Genomic DNA, 12,439 nt, shown 5'->3' on the forward strand with positions numbered 1-12,439 from the left:
AGTAGGGGGAGAGGACGTTGGGAGTGATTAAGCTAGGAGGGGGTGAGGGGTCAGTTGGGGGTGAGCAGGACAACAGGGGGCAGTTTAGAGTGAGCAGGACAGCAGGGGAACAGTTGGGAGAGAGCAAGACGGCAGGCAGAGTGGTTAGGGGCAATCAGGCAAGCAGGGAAGTGAGCCATTAGGACCCAGCAGTCCTGGATTTCGACAAGGATGTCCAACTGCCAGGTAAGGCCTGATCCTTGTAAACCAGCAGTAGGACATCCTTTAAGGGATCCCAGATTGGAAAAGGTGAAGGCTGGGCTGAGAAACACCTCCCAAACATGAATTTCATGCACTGGGCCACTAGTATAGTCAATAATATTATAATAACTATGTACCATATCAGACGGATAACTAGACTTAACAAGGTGATCACTTCATAAGGTATGTACATGTCAATGTTGTATACCTGAAACTATATAATATTGTATGTCAACTAAAATTGAAAAATTAAAGAAACATATTTTTAAGGTAAAAAATTATTCACTGTTTTGACTACCTCAACAACAAAAACAGATTTCTTTGTATAACTTGCAAGGGTGCCTCTATCACAGTGGCACACCTAACGTACCCCCAGAGCATCCCATTTTTAACACTCCTTTCCTCTATATGACAAAATTACTTTCAGTTATAATCATGAAATAAAATAAATTATAGTTATGACTAGAAAAGAAGCACAGAAAGTAAAAATGTTCTTTCATCAAAATCCACTATATGCCAGTAAAAAATTAAAATTAAAATAAATATTCCAGCTGCCAGAGGGGAAGGCAGAGGAGAGAACTGGAGGAAAGAATGTGACAAGGATAGCCAAAAACATATATGCATCAGCCATAGACAGGCAACAGTGTGGTGATGAACAGAGGAAAGGGGGTGGGGGCTGGGGGCAGAGAAATGGAGACATATGTAATAGTACCAACAATAAAAAATAAATAAATATTACAGTTCAAACAAGAAAAATGTAAGGGACTAATATTTTAATAGTACTAATGTATTTTTTAAAAGAGAAAAAAATCTATATTTTTATGTTGTAGTAAAGCCTAGATATTAACTAAGCAACTAGTCAACCGACCAACTGGCCAACTGATTGGTAGCTGTGACACGCACTGAACCAGGAGGCAGACGCTCAATGCAAGACCTGCGAAGCAATAGCAACTTTACAGAGTGCCCTCTCACACTGCGGGACCCCTTGGGGGATGTCGATCCCTGCAAGCCAGGCCAAGGGACCCCACTGGTGCTCAAATCCATGCACTAGGCAACTAGTAAATATATATTGTAACATATTTATGCATTTCAGTTCTCTATTCTTTGAAACTTTATTTGCTATTTTTTCATATCACTTCATATCATTTTTTAAACAATTTCTTAGTGATTTCTTCCTCAGTATTTCAACTGTCCTTTCATTCTTTTATTTTTATTTTTCTCTTTCATGGATACCATGTTCTTTGGAAGCTTGTTTAGACCAATGGCCTTTTAAGCTTCCTCCACATGATTAGGAGTTCACTTTTTGAATAATAAGAATTATATGTCACCAGGTGAGGGGTATCGGGATTTTAGAGATGCTTAGGTGGGCATGGTCAAAAAAAAGGTCTGGAACTATTTCACTAGCTCCTCCCAGAAGCTACAGCACAGGAAAAGGAAAAACACCACTGCCATGGGCGATACAACCCACCACACCCTCAGGAGCCCTGCCTGCTACTCTCTGCATCCCCAGCTTTGCAGAGGAGACAGTAGATGAGGCCACGCCTACAGTCTCAGGAAGCATCAGGGACTGGATTGGGGGTGGGGTTGTCCACCCAACTATCCCAGGAACCTGACTGGTGCTTCCACTATGTGGGTCAGCTGATAGAAACCAGATTTCCAGCAGGTCTCATGGGATGCATACAAAGATCTCCACCCATGAGAAAACATATACAAATATTTAGCAAAAGAATATAGTGCAGCAGAGGTTCACATAAATTAAATTTCACAATAAATTTCGAAAATTGCAATACTGCTTATGTTTTTATTTCCTGGAAATTAACCCAAGTAGTTTCCAAACATCTTCACATTCCAGAAATTAGCATTCTCTCCTATCTTTTCCAGAAAGTTCACTATAGATTTCTTCTATATATGCTAAAAACTTCCAAAATGTTTCTTCTGCAAAAATTAGAGCATAAACATTTTTATCACTTGATCTATTCCTTTAGCACTAGTGTACAGATCTTGGGGAAAACCATTGAGGCATTCACACATTGCCCTTCGGGTTTCTTCCGGCAAAGTAAAGCCAGCATCTTTTTTCATTTCTCTGCTTTTTTCTTCAACCTTTACTGTACTTTCTATGTCAATGTCACTTGTTTACCGGTAAATTTGTTGTTGCCTAATTAAAGGTCTTCTTCATAAAATCTAAGGTGAACCTCCTAACTTCAATATTTGGTAATAATTTTTCAAAATTAGTCTTTGTGGTATGTACAGCTTCATACTGAGCTCTCCATCATCTTTGGGAAAGGCTTTTGATTTGTCATCTACAGTCTATAACACTTTTCATTGATAAAATGAAATTACTGAGAATGAATAAAACTTGTCCATAACTTCAAAAATGTCACACATAGCCCAGACAGTGTGGCTCAGTGGCCTTAGGTGTCATCCCACGGATCAAGGGGTTCAGGGTTTGATTCCCGGTCAGGACACATGGTTGTGTGTTCAATCCCCAGTAGGGGGTATGCAAAAGGCAGCTAATGGATTTCTCTCATCTATGTTTCCCTCTATCCTCTCCTTCTTCTCTCTAAAATTAATTTAAAAAAAACCACATTTTAAAAAATGTCACACTTGAATTTCTAAATTAGTAAACTCTGCAAAAAATGCAAAGAATGATTTGCAGAAAGCACTAAGAAGGACCAGATGCATTTCTTAGATCTTTGCGGGGCACCTGTGAATGCTGGTCAGAGTTGCAATGCTGTCGTTCCTTGACCATGACAGAGGTTGATGTTCAGTCCATAAATCATTCCAAGATTTATTTGATACATTCAGCAGTGATCTTCCCAGAAATAGAAAAGATGCCCAAATGACTATTTCAACCTGACCACCTTTATCATGGATATATCTGATCACTTCAAATATTTAATAATGGTGAGAAATATCAGGAGTGCTATAAAAATAATGCCAATGTATTTAGCTTTTAAAAATATCTACCATTATTTTCAATTTGATGTAATTTCCCAGAAGATGAATTCATTTTGAATTTTGATGAAATATATATGAAATAAAACTCTCTTCTAAAGGAATACGAAGTCTAATTTTTACAAAATGTTCCGTCAAAATAAGATTGCAATCTGAGGCTCTATCTACCAATGTCAACAGATCTCCTTTGATACCTGATGATGTATCTGCTCTTTAATCACAAAGTTTTGTTTGGCTAAAAACATAAAATAGGTCCAAATGATATAAAAATCTTCACTATTTTTTCTTTCTCAATCTATTTTTATTTTATGCAGTTTAGGAGTTTCCATTCTATAAGAAAGAGAAATATGATTCAGTTAGCTCACATTCAAGAACCTTAAAGTTACATTTCTTCAGGTTTCAAAGCCAGTCATGAATTTGGATTTTGCATTTTTAAATTTTTATCTGCAAGCAGTCTTAAGGGGAAAAAAAAAGGCAAATTAAAAAAAAAAGTTTAGAAACCATTTATGTTCTCTGCACTTTTGGTACATGGTAGACATTTATGAAACCATGATGTGTCAGCTTCCTGTTTCATTCTTTTCTCCTTTTTGCTGAATAGTAGAGAAGGAACCTTTATTGGGATGGGCCACATTTTATTCTTAACCAGATTACTCAGGTCATATGCAGCTTGTATCATTCCACCCCAGAAAAGTTTTATTTTCTTGATCCATTTTTTAGGTTTAAAAGCAACAATTAGTAATTAAAATTGAATAATTAACTTTAATATTAAAGATGTCATTTCAATTTTTAAAAATTGGTAATGAGCTCAAGTTTACATTTACCAAACAATAATATTTTACTTCACAGTTTACACTCTATTTTACTGTTTTAAATTTTAACCACAAATAGGAACTCCAAGTGGTTACATAGAATGACAGAATTGAAGTGACTCAAATTCTCTTTTTTCTTCTCTGAAACCACCAAGCTATCAGTCACGGTTTGTTTTTAATTCCTGTTTGACCATAAGAATATGTAAGACCTTAGGGGCAGTAAACACCAGCCACACTTGAGTGAACTTCAATAATTATGTGCAATTAAAAACTTATTCAAGATTCATCCATGTTGTCACAAATGACAGTATTTCATCTTTTTATGGCCAAGTGTTGTATTTCATTGTATATTTACACCACATTATCTTTATGCAATCATCTGTTGATGAACATATAGCTTGTTTCCTTGTCTTGGCTATTGTACATTATGCTAAATGAAATAAGTTAGATGGAAAAGGAAAAAATGTTATTTTACTCATATGTGAAATGTTAAAAAAGGAACCAATTAACAAAAACAAATTCATAGGTACAGACAACGGAATAGTGGTTACCAGAGGGGAAAGGGGAGGAGTGAAGATGCAGTGGGGGTAGGGGATTAAATATATGGTGACAGAAGGAGACTAGACTTTGGGTCATGAATATTAAATGAAGTATACAGGTGCTGAATTATAGTATTATACATCTGAACTTTATATTATGTTATTAGCCAATGATACTTCAAAAAAATTAATTTAATTTAATTTTAAAACACTCTTGAAATAAATCCATGTGTCTGAGTTCTCTATGTGGATATCTTTATAATTACTTCTTCAAATCAGCTAGCAGACAATGTTTACTAAAGGATAAGTAACGATTCCACTTCTATGAGATACTTAGACTAACAAATTCATAGAAAGTAAAATGATAGTCATCAGGATTTGGGGGAGGAGGAATGGAAAATTAATGTTTAATGGGTACAAAGTTTCAGTTTTGCAAGATGAAAATACTTCTGTGGATGGATTGTGGTGATAGTTGCAAAACAATGTGAATGGACTCAATGACACTGAACTGTACACTTAAAATGGTTAAAATTTATCTGATATAATTTATCACAATTTAAGAAATAACTTTAAAAAACAAACAAACATGGAGTTCTATATGGCCTCAGTGAAGATAGTCCATGTGATGCACCAAACAGCTGTGTTTTCCTAAAGTTGTGGTCACTTCAGTAAGATATCACCTTTTATTTGCTTCACTTTCTTCTTTCCTCTCATCTCTCTTCCCTCACTCTCACTGCCCTAGGATGTTCCTCCCATAAAACATTAGCACTCACCTTTGCTTCATACTCCATTTTCTAGGAAGTCCAGTCGCAGAAACACCCCAGTTGATGTGTATTCCTTCCATCTCTTATTCCTTCAACTTTGTATTCTGTGTGTTCTCATACAGCATCCTATGCCACATAATTAAGTCTTTAGTTACACTGACTGACCTGGTTGCTATATTTATGGGTCCTATGTTATTGCACAACCAGTCTGTAAACTCTTTAAGCTCTAAGACCATATTACATACAGTTATGTTTATGTTTAAAAAGTTATGCCCCAGTAACAAACATTTTAATTCAAGTAATTTCATGCCTAGAAACAGGAATAATAATAGGAGTGATAGGATTTTCACCGTAACGATTTTGGTAGGAATTTCTTGCTTCTCTTCCCTTCAGTGACAAGGGGAAGCAGTACAGTTTAGTGGAAGGGCATGAGCTTTTGAGTCAGATGGACCTGGGTTCCTACCTCAGGTTTGTACAAATGGTGTGTCCTCACATTACTTATCCAACCTCTCAGAGTCTCAGTTCCATAGTTTATAGTTACATATGCATAAGTGGTTACCACAATACCAGTCACAATATTAGCAGTCAGTAAATATTAGTTTCTTTTTCCTCTGAGGTTGTTCCCTTGCTTGGCAATATGGCATTTCATATGGCAATGGCTCAGTGACACTTTGGCCACTTTTAAGGGACTAGACTTTGTAAATCCTGTCCAGACCCAAGCTCTGGTTCACAGAATACAGGTCTGATCCACTCTGGCCATTATTTTCTGAGCCTCAGCCACCAAAGTAAAGGATGAGAGAGACTAGCATTCCCCAAACACACCTGCCAACTCTAAAGTTAAGATTCTATTTAGGACATTTGACGAATTCACAATTTACTGTGAGTCTATTCATTCTAAAAAGAAATAATAATGCAGTTTACATGAAAAAAGTCTGATTCCCACAGAGTTAGCTTCTTGGAATATGACTGTCTACCCACAACTGCACCCCACAGTTCTTTGGCACATGGCTTTCCATTCAGTTTTTGAACAACATTATTTATCCATTAACTTCAACAAGCAACTCATGGCTTTATTTTCTTCTACCAAACACTATCAGTTATTTTCCTTTAATATCACCTAGATTTTGTCTTCATATGTAGAATCCCTTCTCCCTCTATCCTTTCCCCTATAGACACTTCCACAAAAATCACAACTCATGACATCAAATGGAGACAGGATCCAGCCTCTCGGTATCAACAGAAGAGAAACTTGATCAGTTAGCCAGAGAGTTCCTATCAGTTCCCCACACCCTAATGCTAACACGAGTGCAAGAAGTTGTCTTGCTTCTGCTCTGGGATTTCCCAGTCCCTTGATAGCTGAAAATGAAACAGTGAGCAGCAAACAGGAGTGTGGTCTGGTGGCAAGATCCTGACATTAGAAGTCAAGGGCTTTGGTTTCCATCCCTGCTCTGTGCACGATTAAATTTGGATCTTAAGCAATTCCATAAACTTGTTGCTCTTTCATTTCTTTCATATAAAATGAATATTTAATACTTCAGTGGCTGGAAACAAACTGAGGAGCCATCACCTTTTATTTGTTTCAATTTCCAGAGAAAGAAAAACAGAAAGACGAACCCTGCCACTCCCTTTACTGCAGAAATGGGGAAGGGAGAAGCTTTGTTTAAGGCCAATGCAAAACTCAGGTTAAATAAAATTGCTCTTATTACAGCATGTCCTTCTGTAATCACTAGGACATATTCTGTCAAAAAACAAGATATAAAACTATGTACCAGTTATGCCACCATGTGTGCATTGTGTTGTTTTACAAAGAAGGGTGTTATAGAATCACATATGCTTGCATGTGCTCAGATCTTTGCTTGCAGCAACTGCTTCTAGAGAGAACTGGGGAATAGGGAGGAGGAGTGAAGAGTGGTCAGGAGTAAAAGTCAGAGGCTGAAGAGGAGAATGAGGAAGGTACTTGCCAAATCTCTTGGCTGATTGTCAAATGAGAAAAGGAACTGTGGGTTTCAGTGAGAAAATATAAATTAAATACCTTGTTCTTTCTCTTTCTTTCCTATGTAGCTTTGGGGTTTTCTTGCTCTCTGGGCCTGGCAAGGACTCATAAATAAGATCACACAGGGAAGTTGTAAGAGGTACAGAGGGCTTCCTAGGCCTGAGTAACCACCCAGCCCTCTGTCCTATTTGGGAGCAAAACTTTAGTAAGACCCAAATTTCCAAAAAGAAATACTTATCCGAAAAGGGGAGGAGAATGTAAATGTAGGATTATGCCATTTCCTTTTGCCATAGGAAGACCTTGTTGGCTTCAGGCAGTGCTGCCTCATAATCTCCATTATCATCAGGGTTTGGTGCTCACATTCCCCACAGTTCACACAGACACAACTGGGAGTCAACTCACCTCCTAGCCCAAGTTTTCAGCAGTGCCCATTAACTGTTTTTGTCCAGAAAATATTGTTCTTCCTTCATCTCCTTGATGCTTGGAAAAAATGTTAATTAGTCTCAGAAGAGCAGACTATTCGAGTTTATAAATGGACCACAATAATGGAGCAGTCAGTGAATCACAAGACAGTCTCTACTTCCTGAAATTCTGCATTCATGTGGGAAAGAGAGAACTGTGCATTAAACTTCATAGAAAGGAAATATAACATAAATTAATTAAAGGAAATAATAATAGCCAACATTTATATAACAATCTATATCTCTTGTAATTATTAGTATTATCTGCATGATGACACAACTACTAGACCAACTCAGGGCATTTCCACAGATTTGGAGCTGAGATGAGAGAATGCCATGTTTTCCAATGGACTTCTCAATTTGTAGTTCCAGTTGTCTTCCCTGGTACGGTCATCAGAATTAACATGATCTTATTAAATCAACTACTGTGCTCGGAGCAGCCAGATAGCCAATTTTTATCACCTCTATCTGTAATTTCTGATGAAACAGATGTCTCTGGATTAATTAAGTACTCAGAACTTATCCCAACACTGAAAATAAATGAAGCAGATTGTGCGGTTTTTTTTCCTTATGTGTGATGTTTCTGAGTGCTCACCTCTTATTTTGAAGTGAGACAAGAAATTTCCTATATCTCGATTAAATATCCTAATATATAAAAACCTTGGGTCACCATCAGTAAGGATCAAGGCTTGACCAACCGGAAGTCAGTACTGCAGTCAGCTGGGTAGATGGTCTTCATCATCTGTTTCAGACTGCTTTCATTGCAGGTGCAGTGCTCCAGCACTGACTGTTGAGGGGGACTGTGAATCAGGGCCAGAGAGAGGCCTGAAGAAAGAAGCAGAGGCTCATCCGTTGCCTCTGTGGCAGCTTTTGATCAGCACTTGCTTCTCTCTTTCTCTCCCAGTCTGGCCAGCAGCCATGCCTACATTTTTCTCCAGGACTCCAGGGGCTGCCCATCAGTCCCACCTTTCTGATCAGGCCCCATTGATTGGCCCAGAGACACTGACTGGCATAAGAACTGACCAATCAGAACCAAATGTGGATGCTGTAAAGAACCAATGGTTACCTAGGAGGCAGAATTTTTTTTTAAAATATATTTTACTGATTTTTAACAGAGAGGAAGGAAGAGAGTTAGAGAGCTAGAAACCTTGATGAGAGAGAAATATCAGCCAGCTGCCTCTTGCACACCCCCTACCAGGGATGTGCCCGAAACCAATGTACATGCCCTTGACCGAAATCGAACCTGGGACCTTTCAGTCTGTGGACAATGCTCTACCACTGAGCCAAACCTGCTTCGGCAGGAGGCAGAACTTCTGATGCTGACTGGCATTAAAACCGACCAATCAGAACCAAATCTGGGTGCTATGGGGAGCCAATGGCTGCCTATGAGGTGGAGCTTTTGACACTGACTGGCATATAAACTGGCCAATCAGAACCAAATTGACCAGCAGAGGAGGGAAGTTGGGGTGAGATCATGCCTGCAGGAGAGGGCAATTGTTGGTGAGATCAGGCGAGCAGGAAAGGGAAGTTGGGGAAAAACAGGCCAGTAAGGGAGGACAGTTAGGGGTGATCAGGCAGGCAGGTGAGAAGTTAGGAGCCAGCAGTCCCAAATTGCTAGAGGGATGTCCAGCTGCTGGTTTAGGCCCAATCCCTGTGGGTCCCCAATTGAAGAGCGTGCAGGCTGGGCTGAGGGGAACCCACCCCCCCAATCCATGCATTTTTTTTATTAATATATTTTATTGATTTTTTTTACTGAGAGGAAGGGAGAGGGATAGAGAGTTAGAAACATTGATGAAAGAGAATCATCGATCAGCTGCCTCTTGCACACTCCCTATTGGGGATGTGCCCGCAACCAATGTACATGCCCTTGACCAGAATCGAACCCAGGACCTTTCAGTCTGCAGGCTGATGCTCTATCCACTGAGCCAAACCGGTTTTGTCCATGCACAAATTTTGTGCACTGGGCCTCTAGTAATAACATAAGAATAAATTGTTGTCAGTCCTTCTAGAGGGGCAAAACAAGTCCAGCTTTTAGGGGCAGCTGCTATGCCCAGGTCTGAGGGCCTTCATGCAGTGGAGTAAAAAGCATGATTGCATGATGCCCAGTATACACTCCTCAGAGAGAACCCAGCAGAAATCCCACTGAGGGTGCCTACGGATTAGTACAAATATATTTTGTATAAGTCTTCTTTACATGTCTCTTTGATTTGACCCAAAGTGAACTTATGAAACCTAATGTGAACGCCCAAACCATATTATTGTAATTGTTATTTTTTGTGCATTTCAGAATCGTTAACATTCAACAATTGAGCTCACAGGCAAAAGGTAAAACTGCAAGTAAATGCTTGGCCAATAACATCTTTTTGGAAACACACAGGGTCATATATTAAAACAAAGAACCTTTTAACAATTCCATAATAGAATGTGCTTACTTTTTGCAGGGAATGGATAAAGAAAAAAGGCTAGTATCTCTATTAGTTGTGTCCACTGCAGGGGCTAGCACAAATTAGGTTCCCAAAAGGTTTTAACCTTCCACTAAATAGCCTGCTCTCCCACTGGGTGCTGTCCTTCCTTACTGTCCACTTGGCCCTAGACCAGTGGTCGGCAAACTGTGGCTCACGAGCCACATGCCACTTGTAAGCCACGGTTTGCCGCTCTGTTGACTGAGTTTGCCAATCACTGACCTAGACTCTTGATTCCAATGAGTACAGGCTGATGTTGTTCCTTGTGATTAAGCCCCTATCCCAGTGGTTGGCAAACTCATTGCTCAACAGAGCAGCAAACTGCGGCTCATGAGCCACATATGGCTCACGAGCCATAGTTTGCCAACCACTGCCCTAGACCTATGACATCAAGCAATCTCCACACCAAATAACATTGCGAACCATAACAAAATTGCTCAGGTTCTCTAGAAAACAATGGCTTTCAGACTGAGTTGCCACATAGAAATTTGCTCTCAATAACGACTGACAGGTGACAGGCTGATAAACATGCACCAGGGAGGAGCCCAGAGGGGTGAAAGAAATCAGTCCCACTGATGTCAGGTCCCACTGTGGTGCCTAGTGATGTGTAAGATAGCAGTGTAAACTTAGCTATAGGAGTATAGATGCACTGGCTGATTCCCCATCTCGCCAAGGCTGGGCAAACCCCCTTGGGCCCAGCACATAGCTTGTAGACGGTTTTCATCTGTTTCAGGCTGTTTTGCTGATCTCCAGGAAAACACAAGTGGGTGATGACAATCAGAAGACACTCTAGCTAGCATTGGTCTGGTCACTTCCAGCAAGCATGTCTCCATACCCATCTATCTCAAAAGGGGCTGAGGCAAGATGATCTCTGACGCCTAACTTGGAAAGGTCCCATCTATTTTCCACAATGCATCCCAGTGCACCACACAATCAGAAAACTTGTTGCCTGCAGCAGGTGGGCAGATTTCAGGATGCGATTCTTCTGTCCTAGTTATACTCAAGCCTGGCAGTATCACTGCTCATCTTATCAGGATGTGAGTGATGGCTTTTCTCAGAACCCACTCAGGGCCTCATTACTTTTCTTAAGTTAAAGCTGGGTTAGGTCCAACTGGTGACCTAACCCAGCTTTAACTCTTGGCTTCCAAGGTCAACAGCTCTGCAAGTGCTCAGTGCACAGGTCCAGCCCTGGAACTCCCCTCACTCTCTCATGACCACTTTCTCAGCCACAACCACCACCAGTCACATCTTGGGAGAAAAACATTGCCAGTTCTCCACAACTGCTCTGATTTCTTTAAAAGGAATAGTATTTTCCAAGTGGAATTTGTTAACTAGAACTCAATTCATATTGGCTATTTACATTTTTTTTAAAATCATCAAAAGTTGTATACCTTGACCCAGATCCAGGTTTTGTTGGGCCTGATCAGGGATAATATGAAAGTGGGCACAGGGTCTTGGAGGGGGGCCCTGCAAGTGAGGACCCAAAGCTGAAGCTCTATTACCTTAACCACCTCACCCTTATTTAGAGACTTGAGTCCCAGTGGGAGCATTATGCTTGCTTTGCAGTGACATTATCTATCATTTATAAGAAGCATAGTATGGGAAAGAATATGAGTGACGAAGTCAGAAAGATCTGGGTTCAAATACCAGCTGTTTCTTTACTGTTCTGCTCTCCCGTCTGAATAAAAACAGGGGTAACAACACATCTTTCACATGCGTGTTGTGAAGATTACAGGTCTAGCGTGTTATATAACATGTGTGAAAGTATACTACTAATAGATGCCTGGTGCACAAAATTCATGCATGGGGAGGGGGGTGTCCCTCAGCCTGGCCTGCACCCTCTCCAATCTGGGATCCCTCTTGCAATCCAGAACCAATGTCTCCTAAGTTCTCACCTGCCTGCTCGCATGATGCCCCTAACTGCTCCCCTGCCAGCCTGATGGCCCTAACTGATCTCTCCTCCTGGCCTGATTCCCCTAACTGCCTAACTGCTCTCCCCTGCCGCCCAATCTCCCTAACTGCTTTCCCCTCCTTGTCTAATCCCCCCTAATTGCCTATCTGTTCTTCCCTCCTAGCCTGATCCCCCTAATTGCCCTTCCTCTCTGTGCCTTCAGACCCTGTTGCAGGAGTGCTGAGACTTACCCACCAAGGCCCCACCATGGCCTGCCCTGATGCCCCCCTCCAGGCTGGGTGGCAGGTGGGCCTGTGCACATCTC

Source organism: Pipistrellus kuhlii, unplaced genomic scaffold (assembly GCF_014108245.1).
Source record: "Pipistrellus kuhlii isolate mPipKuh1 unplaced genomic scaffold, mPipKuh1.p scaffold_m20_p_1, whole genome shotgun sequence".
NCBI classification, from domain to species: Eukaryota; Metazoa; Chordata; class Mammalia; order Chiroptera; family Vespertilionidae; genus Pipistrellus; species Pipistrellus kuhlii.